The following is a 12030-nucleotide window of genomic DNA, read 5'->3' on the forward strand; positions in this document are numbered from 1 at the left end:
TCCTGTAATCATCTGACAAACAATGTCACACAACAGAATTACATTAGGAGAGGATGAGCAAGGGTGTCTGTCAGGCAATAAGTCAATAAAGGAGGTGCTGCTCTCTAAATAGACAGTCAAACAGACACATCTCATAATCAAACAGACAAGGGAGGAGGAAAATGGTCCTCAGCAACTGCTGCCTCCTGCACTCAGCAAATGAAAAAGGTCAAAAGCCTATTAGGATATAAAAACATATTTTAATGGAAATGTATTTAAATTCTGACTATGTTAGCACAGTCACATTTTATTATCGCAGAGATATGGCTAGGAAGAAATAGTCTACAGCATCAAATTAAATTAATCATTTTGCAATATCTGCAGAGGGAAGCTTGTCAGATTTAATTTTCAAAGTAGAAACCATATGGGTGTGTACTTATCTTTTGGCCAAAAGTTGCAGTAAATGTGCATTCAGTGTATTTTCTCAGTAAACCAACAAAGTGTCAGTGATCAATTTTACGTGATAACAGCATACTAATCAAATCAACTACCCATTTTGTAGATGCTAACTTCTGGGTCTGAACTTCCTAGATCTCTGTATACCAGTGTATTTATAGCCACGCTGTTTTCAGGGTGGGTGAACAAATGTGTTATTCTCAGATCAGCACACCCAAGTTTGTTCAGTTTATCCTAACTCCTACAGACCTCATGTCTCTTTCCTGAATGGCCGACAACCCGACCCAGCCTGTGACAGCTGGACAGTGGAGACACAGAGGCTCTATATTTAGACCTATGACTACTTAAAAGCAGAAGCATTTCCTATCCCCCCCCGTCGCACACACAAACAGAAAACTGTTAAGTAGCTGTAGTATATGTGCGGCAATAAGTGAGTAAGGGAGAGGGTGTGCAGTAACAATGAATACTCAAGGGGAGAGCTGGCTTCAAAGGAAAACAAGAATATTGGCTTAGTGCTAGATTTCATCTGAGGTCTATTTCATCCATGCCTGAGCGCGATAATAAATCACGGAATGTTCTTTTTATTGTGAAGTGATCTCTCAAGAAGATACTGGTGCTTGGAATGTCCAACACATGTCCCTTATAAATTGTTAATGTTGTCAGGCCTGGTGATTGTTACTGCTTGGTGCCAGAATGTGGACTAGTACTATCACTGCATTGTTTAATGGGTCAAGAGTTCATACGCCGCTCACTTTTCACATCAAAGATCACGCTGATATAATGGAGTACTAAAGCTGTGATAGTATCAGTGGTAAATATGAAGCTGTACCTGACAGAATAATTCAGAAAAGGTCAAATGAGACTGAGGCGACGCCTAAGACATAGAACTAGTACTGTGTAAGACTTAGTAGGAAGTAGCACATTGGTACTGCATTCATTGTATCAGCTACTATTGAAGTGGATTTTCAGGAAATCCATTTTTTACAAAATGACAATAGATTAAATAACTTACTAAAACAGGAGTGCCTTGTGGCTCAGTGGATATTCCATTGGGTTGGGATGCAAAAGTCTGGGGTTCAAATCCCACCCCAGCTGGCATGGCTTGAACCTCCTAGGGCCACCTAGGGCCACTCTAGCCAATACATACCCAAACACAGTAAAAGTACTAATTGTGGTATCGCTCCCTCTGTTTATTCCACTCCCCAACTGTTAAATACAAACATGTCATTCATTAATCATGGAGCTCATAAATCAGTGAAAAGGATATTATCATCTGTTGAGCTGCTCAGGGAAATTTGTTTATAGCTGGCATGAACATTTGCCAATGATTGCACTAATAAAACAGAAGCAAAACAACCTGCTGACAAGTGTCTTGATCTTTCAGAGATACCCAAGAAACATGATATGCTCATTAGTTGTTTCCAGTTCTTATGTATTGACTGTGTAAATCTTTTTTTTTTTCAGTTTTCAGTCACCTACTATTCACCTGAACCCATGTTAAAAATGAAAGTGGATGTGTTCTTCAAAACCTGATTTAGTTTGACTACACTTCCCATAATCCACCGCCACGTTCACGTTACTCGTGCTGAGCGTGGGAATCACATAAACTTTCGTTTAAGTGATTGAAAAAGTGACCTACAGGAGTGGCATTGGACTACATTTCCCAGGACGCCTTGCGCGGCTGCTCCCTGGCACTCCTCCTCCCGCCAGCGTCCAGGCTGGCGGAGCTCAGAGCGGAGCAGACTGAAGTGAGCAGCTCCGTGTCTCTGAGGTCCAGATATGTGCGCAGCCTGAAGAACGGCTCACGGATCCCTCTCTGTGCGGCTCCTACAGACAGACAACGCACCGCTCTCATGTTTTAAAGCGGAGCCGGAAGGTTCAGACGAAGGATCGAGGCGCGCTGAACAGATCCAACCACTTTATCCACAGCCAACCACTGGCTGCTGGTCTTTTTTGGACAGTCCTCCTTCTGAGGTGAGTGGAGGTTTTACATCCTCACTTGAGCTTGTTAAGTTGTGGTTCCCTGATTGTGTGTGTGTGTTTGTTTTTTTTTTTGTTCTTTTTTTTTTGCTGTTAGTGCGGCACCTGTGTGTGTGTGTGTGTGTGTGGAAGGATGCAGTGAGAAACTTCACTGACACTTCTTGTGACTGCGGCAGCCTCCGTGGTCGCAGTGAAACCCTAATATGAGTAGTGACAGTTAAGCTTGAGCCGGGACTTGTTGCAGTGTTGTCGATTCTGCAGTTTCCTTAAATGTGACAATATTTTTAGAAATGCCGACAATTTCATCCGGTGTCATATGTCTTTTGATTGATCTGTTTTGACAGTTAATTTTAAGTTCATTTTCTGGACCAGTTTCATCATTAAGGCTGCAACAGTTTGTTCAGTTTTAGGTAAAAAATAAAGACAAACGTGGTAGATTCCTGTATGTAAAACTTAACTACAAACCCTTGTTGGTTGTTTTAATGAGGGGGATTTGAAAAGATTTATTTTTATATCTGAATGTCATTAATCACAACACGTATGGGGAACTACATCATCTATATATGCTGTTTGTAGATGCATACATCCTCCAAGGAAACACTATTAGACACAGGCATGCAAACATGTTCAACGAATGCACACACACACACACACACACACACACACACACACACACACACACATACACACACATCATACCATAGAGTGGATGGGTGGCCATTTGCATGGATGTTGCACAGCCCCCTGGATTTTGGCAGACATGCATAAACATCGCTGTCCTCACTGACACTGGGCATGTAGACGGCCTCCCTCCCCACATGCATGTCCATGCATGTGTGCATGCATGGACAAACACGGGTACAGTATGTGCATATATATAATATAACACACACATGCCGATGCAGATGCACTCACACACACAAACAAACACACACACACAATTCTCCAACCATCTTTCTCTGTAATTGGAAATAAGAATATCTTTTCTGCTGATGTGCCAAATAAATAAACACCCTTTTTCACACTCTGTCAGTTCCCCTCGAGTTCTCTTTTTTTTGACACACGCACGCACACACACACACACACACACGCGCGCACACACAGAGCCAAATCCCACCAATAGAACCCCCCCTCACCAACCAGAGTCTGAGTCGATGTGTTCAGTTCTTTAATAGGAACTGTTGGCAGTCCATCTACCATACAGCAGTCTGCCTTTCACAGAAGTTGACATTCACTTCAGCAAACACAATTTGCACTTTGTTTTAGTTTCCCTTTGCATTCAGTTCTCTTCGTTGAGCTATATGCTGAACATTAACAAAACTGCTATTTCCCTTTGCTCATGCAATAGAAACATGGTAAACAGAAACATCTGGGTTTGAATCCTAAATGTGTGAGCAGGCCTTTAACGATCATCACACCTATATTAAATAGAGTGTTACTTGATGATCTGGCTGATGCTGGAAAATCAACCAAATGCTCAGACATCTTACCTCAACTTGTCATGTCATTATGTTCTGTTTATAACACTGTGTACTGACAGATTAGTGCAGCTTTTAAGGCCACACATCAAAGGGTCAGAGCTGGATGACTTCAAGTCTTTTTCTCTCTAAGTGATCGAGTGTAGGGCTGTGAATGTAAGAGGTCGGCAGCATGGCAAAATCCTTGTGGCAATTTTAACTCCAGAACATTCATAGCATGCTGCTAATGCTGGTATCTGTATGGAGACAGGGAAAGATGGAAGATGAGCGATGAACAAAAGACCACAGAGTTTGCAAGCTTGGCTTTAGAAGTCCAACATACTTTTTTTAGATCTTGGTAGATATTCACAGCGCTGCATTTAAGTGTAAGCATGAAACAGCACAGAAACAAATTTGTAAAGCGAGAAATTAGAGCGTGAGAGAGAAACTCAATCTACTTCCTGACCCCTGAAACACCTGTCTAGCTGCTCAGTGAATGGAACGTGAATGTTGAATTGCCACACACCTCCCAGTTTCTGAGGTTGGACACATTTGTAGGGAGGAGGTTGCAGCCGCGTGTACTGTCCGGGAGTGTTGTGTATGTATGTCAGCAGCTTCCTCAGATGACATTTACATCAAGCTCGCTACGTCCGATCATGTAGTTTATGGTTAACACCATCTTCATCAGATGCCATCATCACTAATGCTGTGTTTGTCTGCACTTAACTCATGACTTGTTTTTTTTATTCACATGTTTGTGTCATCTGCCTCTAATGTTTATCTTGGCTTATACATGCTACCCGTTAAACCTGTTGTTTAGGTGCCTTCCTTGACTCTAGGTTCCTTTGCATGTGCATAGAAGACCTCACCGCTTTCAGAAAACAATTTTAGAACAGGCCTATTTAACCCTAGCCTTTGAAATGTATCATATCTTTATTTTAGGATTTTGAGTCATAGCACACTGTGGGGAAATTACTTTCTTGAAAATCATTTGCATGATCAGAGCTGTTTGGGAGGGTTGAATCTGAACAGCTGCCTGTGATTCTGCACTCATTAGAACAGGTCATAATGTGGTTGACAGACTGAGAAGCTTGATAGGGAACACAGGGATGTTGCTATGCTGGGACTAAAGGTCCTGCTGCTGGAAGGATGATGTATAATCGCACTCCATGTAACCGTTATGAAAGTGGAGTTCCATCATAGGCTGTCGAGATGTCGTTTAGCAGACTCCACACATTTCACACCCACTTAGGCTTTAACAAGCAAGGAGCCCGTCCTCATCATTGGTAAGCAAACAGTGGAGTGTTTAGCTCTGCACCCCAGGTTTTGCAATTACCCTGCACGCCCCGATGGACACCCCTGTCCATCTGAGACGCACACACACCTCAGGGAATTAGACTGAAGATTGCGTCTGAAGGATTCGTGTGTTGCTTTGACTACCAAAGCACAGAGAGTCAGGCTCGCTCCCGATTGAGCAGGACTCAGTGCTGTTAAAAATGCAGTTATCTTTTTGTTGTCTTTTTGTTTTTGTTATCTTTTGTTGCAAAGAATAATTGTTCTGAAAAGGGGCAAAATTAGAGAATCTACATGTGATTATTTCCCCTGTAGATGTAGTTCCTGCTGCGTTTGTCAGAAGGGGAATTCACGTGTTCAATTTTGATTTAAAATTCCGACTGTTTTTATGCAGGACTGAAGGGACTCATGCAGTTTACATAGTAACCGCTCTGGTTTATGTGTAATGGATATAAGAAAACTGACCTTCAGCTTCAAGTTGTTTTTCACTAAGTTTTCAATTAGCATCAGCAAGAAAGGGGAAATACGTTAGAGCCACCAAAACAGGCCACTGTCACTTAGCAGTCAGGGGATGTGTCTGCAAACTGTGTGGAGTGTGTGTATGTGAGGATGTTTAAGTGTGTGTCTGTGTGGCTAAAATGTACTTTACGTTTATACCCAGGTTCACAGGCTGATCTGACTGGATTTAGGTTTCCACTTCTGCACAAGAGCCAATAATTTTCATACAGTAATGGTTTAAATTTAAGGCTTCACCAACTGCAATTTAATGAGTTTTGGTAAATATGTCTGTCCGATTTAAGCATAATTTTGTGTAATTCGCCATTTAGAGTTGGCCCCTTTCATATATCTCACAGCTTTAATCTGTAATTTTGCTATATGAGGTCTATCATCTTAGGATGTAAGAGAACCAGCTGCTGGGGGGGAAATGATCATTAACTCTCCAGCTGAATTGGCAGTTGGTGAAAATGTCTTGTGTCCAGTATCTGTATAGATTAGAGTGACAAATGAGAAAGAGAAAAAGAAAAAAAAAGCACATGAAAAAAAGCCATTAGAAGGAGGGTTTGACAGAGGAGGAGTATAAAAAGTGAGAAAGCGATTTTATTAATAAAAAGAGGATATTGATCTACATTGCATCAGTTGGGTTATTACTGGTGCTCCTCTCAGTCTCAACACTATTGACCCTTAGAGAATTGATTTTTCATTTGTTCTGTACAGTGTAAAGGGCACTTGTTATGCTTTTTGAAATCCCATTCGTAGTGGATAGCATTCAAAGGGTGCACTTCACAGAGTTATAGAACTTCAACTGGTTTAGAGCCGCGTTCGCCTCAGAAATGCAAATTATCACTGTACAGTACATCTGTTTTTATCATGGATAAAGACAGATGACAAATGCTCGTTTGAAAAAAACATTTTCCGCACCTCAGTAGAATCAGGAAACACTACAATAATTGCTTAGATAAATCCAGGAAACTACACAATGCTCTGAATGCTGAGCTACATGTTAAATATTATGCTGGTGTAGTTAATCAGTGATAGGACAAAATGTTAAACCACGATGAACCTCTTCTCCAGCAAAATACTGAGTAGACTTTGGAAGGATCGCGGCAGCAGGTTTTATAGTAGAGCTGGACTATTTATAGCTTGATCATTAGAAGCTATAAAATTAACTACTCTTTTTGTTTAACCTGGGTGAGGATTTTTTACTATTCTGTTCTTTTTCAATGATTGTTGTGCAAAAGGGACTTGGCTTAAAAATCCTGTGTGTGTGTGCGCTTCACTTCCAATAGCAAGTGGCAGCACCTAAGAGAGTAAGAGCACCAGACCTTATTATGTAAGTGAGCCAAGCTAAGGAATGCCAAATCTTTGTGTATGTGTGTGTGTGTTGTTGTGTGTTTGAAGGTGTGTGCACATGTGCATGTGTGTGCTCGCAAGCAACACATCATACATTCTTTACACCAGACTTGTTTGTTCTGACGTACAGTAGTTGGAATCCTGTCCGACCCAGAAACACACACATGTACTAACCAAAACAGTAAAAATGCAGTAACCAGAAAACAGCCTCACTCACACATACAAACAAACACCAGTTTGCAGACATAAACGCTGACATCCACACAGTGTATGGGCACACATAAGGCATGCACATCTTTCCAAAACACCCACATGTGAAGCTTCAAACACTTCGGGTTACACACATATTGCATGACTGTTTAACTCTCTGCTATACACAGTAACCACACTGTTATCACTTCACGGTGGGCCCTAGCAATTTTCTCAAGAATAACAGGGTATTTTGTCTTTGGTTTTCAACTCTTCTGCTGCCGCTGCGGTTGAGTTCCTGCAAACGTTCTATGCCACAGCTCTGAAACAGACTTCACCTCCCTGCTACTGTGTGACAGAGCCAAGCAAACACTGCGGATGCGATTAAGTGAGATTGCCATGGGGAAGCGCTAATGGGAAATCAGAGTCCCTCTTCTCGACACATGTTTAAATGTATTCACTCCGGGTGTTAGGATCAAGAGACAGAAAAGGACAGGCGTTGTTGAGGAATTTGAAATGACTTGCATTCTGATGGCACTGCTGTGTAGTGTAGGGCCTGATTAAAGTCGTGGTCCAGAGCGGTTATGCACTAATCACAGGCTCCGTAGTTTGATCCCGGTGACACATATCTGCTTCAAGTGTTCTTCGGCAATATACTTATCCTCATGTTGCTCCCAGTGTGACAGGATCAGTTTCCTTGCATGGAAACTTACTGGTGTGTGAATGAGTAAATAAGAGGCCATTGAGACAGAGAAGTTACAGTTGAGTGTGCTTTGTCATCAAAATGATGGATCTTGATGTAAAGAGGTTGTATGGCTTGAATTGGGTAAACAGACATTAATCCACCTTCCAGAACTTCTAAGGTTCTTTCCTCATCTCAACTCAGCTAACTAGCCTCAAGCTAGATATTATATTATCGTTGTAATTGTGCTCCATTGTGCAATGATGTTAAAGTTTTCTCTATTCTATTAGAAGAAGAATAACAGGATTTGTTTTAAAAATAAATGAAGTAACACTTTAAAGTAACACACTTGGACCTTGCTGACTCCAAGTACAACCTTCATGCTTGAAGATATTTTCTTTTTTACCTGTGCAGGTAGTGTCATACAGTGGAGCTGAATGAAAATATTTTATTGTGAAATTGTGTATTTGTTGAAACTCAACAAAAAGACATGCAAAAAATGAGAAAAACTCAACAGGAACGTTTTCAGAAAGAATGTTCGAATGATTCCTCCAGGTAAACAGTGTGACATAACGACTTCAGGTGTATGTGCTTCTGCATCGTTTTTTGTGCTGTCTGTCTGTTTGTCATTCTCATCAACGCAGTATCTCAGGAATGCCTGCAGGGAGTTACATTATGCCTGGCACCAGCACCCACTTGGACATACAGTATGACTATGGACTGTTTAGAAGATGAGTCTGCTCATATATGCACAAGGACTAGATTTTCTTCTTCGAATGCTCATTCGCTGTTTTCCAAGGACTGGGAAGGAACAAGTAGAAAAAGCTTTCTTTGTAGCAGAAGCAGTAGAGTTTGAAGGAAATGTTTCACATCAAAAATAGATCCTTTAACATCTTCAAGTGCCCTTACTGTGCTGTATATGTGTTGTGTATGAACAGGAAGTGAACACATTTACCATACGATGAACAGCATGCTGAGTGTGCGGAGGGGTGAGGTGAGGTAGTGAACAGAAGACATGGGTGAATGAACAGGGTGTATACAGACTGTTCCCTCACCTCGGTGTAAAGTACTGCTGATGCAGCAGACACACACACACACACACACATAGACAGTCACACATTGCAGGGGTGGGATGCTATAATGTCACCCAAGGGGAGGATCCTCATCTCACACTCTGCTGGCTAAAGCGCTGCAGAGAGGGTGCACACACAGACAGGCACACACAGACACACACAAAGACACAGACACCAACACACAAACACACACATACATAAGGACAAAGGTGTCTATGCACATCCTGAGCTTTTTCAGTATTCTGTAAGGCCGGCTCGCTTTTTTAAGTGTTTATTTCTTTATGTAAGGTGTGTTTTCCTTGTTTCTTTCCGTCCGTCTTTCTGTTGGACTAATCTGTAGGACTTTCTGCATACACAAGCATGTCATTGTCCTTGTGTGGGTCTTTGTCTCTGTATTTCTCTCTGGGCGTCTTTACCTTCAACATTTAGCGATCCATTAAGTCAATGCTAATAGGGTCATTGTGTGTTTGTGGGGTCATGTGTTTGACATCATGTGTTTGGAGAGAAATAAAACATCTGTTCATGGACAGTTTGAAGCTGCAGTTGACTGAGGTTATTGGGTACTTGATAAAAAGATAAAACACAAAGAGACATTTGTTGGTTAGTTTTCTGACGTTCCTCCGGATGCATAGTTAGCAATGGTGTAACATCCATTCAGTGAGGTGTTTGTAGTCCACGGTTATTGCAAACACAACGAACATAATGGAGAGTCATGCGCACACATATCAGGCCAAAGTGTGGAACAGTTATGTGCCCTCCACATGCATTCAGATGAAAGATGGGATGGCCACAGGATTGGTTTCCATCTATCAGTACGGACCTCAGGCTGCTGACACCATTTTACACATTCTCTGTTTATCTGCCTGGATTTGTCAGTCTGCTTTTTTTGTTTCTCTGGTTGAATGTGTTGATCCCATCTTCTCTGCTTGTCTTTTCCTCCTCTCATACCTTCTGTCCCCATGTCTCTCTTATTTATTTATTTGTTATTTCTCTTCAGTTTGCGTCTTCTCCTTTCCTCTTTCTATATGTCTCATCTGTCTCTCTTGCACTCTCTCGTCCAGCCTGATTTTGTTCTTTCTTTCTCACTCACTGAAAAACCTGCATCCCTACCTCTGGCATTGATCTTGAGTAGATGCAGTCAGGCACACACACACACACACACACACCCACACACCCACACAAGATGACAGTCTGTGCAGCTTACAATTAAGGTGTACCTCCCTCTTCCCTTTCCCCAAGCAGGCTCATAATAGGAAATGCCCTCGTTATCACTATCGGCACTGGCGTATTAATATAAGCCATAGACAAACAACGAAGGTTTGCTATGTCTGCACACTGATAAAAGCAGTAGCACAAGGCTGAGATTTTTTTGGCCAGCCTTTTAGTACTATATTCCCCAAAGCACACTACTGAAGAATAGACAAGTGAGAAAAGCAAAGTGTGAAATGTGAGTGATGGTTCTCTCTAGGGTCAAACATACTTTTAAGTTTGATTTGGTCTTTTTCACGGTTGGTTGGACAGAGGTTAGAGATCTTAGTTTATAGTGCAAGGGATGCACAGCATGTCTATTAGGTGCTCTGTTCCATTCACAGTAAGGCTGCAACTAAGCAATATTTTCTTTACTCATTTACTCATACTCATACTTTTAAATAACTGATTAATTTTAACCTATAATATTTTAGAATATAAGGAAAGAATCAAATGATTCATGCTTTCTTGACATTTCAAAAATATGGTAAAAAAACTGCATAGAAAGTTGGAATAAAGGTTTGCCAACGAGCTCCAATGTCTCTCCTATAACACAGTACGATGTATCTGTTTTAATCATGGTAAACATGGTGGATGGTTTCAAAAAACTGCTGCTGCAGAGGTGTAAATGAAATAAAGAGGAGCAACACATACTTTCATATATTTAATAATAATTTCATAATTACTGATATTTCTGTACAGGCTGTTAAACCCATTAATTGTTCATATTTCAAGTGGCAGTGGGGTTGAGTTTGCTCCAGGCACAAATGTGGTTCTGAGATGTTATCACAGTGCAGTAACACCACAGTCCTGCTTTACACCACTTTACCTGAAGACATCTCCCACCTGGTTCCTTTCCTCTCTACCTGTGCAAGGTAAGAGAGCAGCACTGGTCATTATAAATAACATATAAGAGTCTTCTTCTCTCTCACTTGGTCTCTAAACATCTCAAACTAAAATGTTGTCCTTCAGCTTTTGCGTACCAATGACAATCAGCAGTTGATAAAAAGATGCAGCATGACAGCTGCTGGCCATGCTGGACACTTGGACATATATGAACCACACACTATGAGATTAGTAGACTGAAATGGCACATTTAATAAAAGGGAACCTATTGTTGTTTAAATAAACTTCAACAAGGAACCAGCTCCAAATATAAAACAATTACAGAGGGAGTAACTTCCTAACTTTGTCTTCTCTGTAATCTTTTTGATCACTGCCCGTGTCACTTTGCCTGCACTTTAACATTAGTAAGAGAGAGAGTGATCAGCTTCTCTCTTGTTTAGAGCTATTATCTGACTGTCTTAGATGCAGTTACCAGCAAGTTTAATCTATTTTCCTCTGGAGAGTAGCTTTTAGCCTGATTTTAAATTACTGTTTACAGCAGGGACAGTATTGGCTAATGGACTGTAGGGCGTTGTGTCACTAGAGAGCATGAGAGCATGTGTGTGTGTTCATGCATGTGTGTCTTTGTGTATGTGTGTGGTATGGGAGGATAAGACAGAGTGACACTAACAGTGGATGTTTGTGTGGTCTGTGTGAGTCCCACTTTGCAACATTGGAATCGTAGGAAAGCTTGAGAGGATTGCAGTTATAGCCATTAGGAGTGTTTGCACGTTTTTTCTCACAAATGAAGGGATTGCTTACTAATATCTGCAAACCATCGAGGGAATTTACTTTCCATCTCCTTCTGTTTTGCCCACTCCATCCTCCTCCTTCCTCTCTTCATCTCTGTCACTGCTGAGCTCTTTGAATAGGCTGTTTGTTTGTCTGCGTTGGCTGGTGGTGAATACGTTTTCACTATCCAGGACTAGACAGTGAC

At 41.3% G+C, this 12030-nt stretch overlaps 1 protein-coding gene across 5 annotated transcripts in view; it reads left to right on the top strand.

The window, feature by feature from the left end:
* Positions 1-2131: 2131 nt before the first annotated feature.
* pag1 (phosphoprotein membrane anchor with glycosphingolipid microdomains 1) overlaps positions 2132-12030 on the top strand; it is a 44626-nt gene continuing 34727 nt past the window's right edge. For all 5 annotated transcript variants that reach the window (XM_067500403.1, XM_067500376.1, XM_067500394.1 and 2 more), the window contains exon 1: positions 2132-2409. The gene's annotated coding sequence lies outside the window, so the exon portion shown is untranslated. The remainder of the gene's footprint in view (positions 2410-12030) is intronic.

This window comes from Channa argus, chromosome 1 (assembly GCF_033026475.1).
Source record: "Channa argus isolate prfri chromosome 1, Channa argus male v1.0, whole genome shotgun sequence".
NCBI lineage: Eukaryota > Metazoa > Chordata > Actinopteri > Anabantiformes > Channidae > Channa > Channa argus.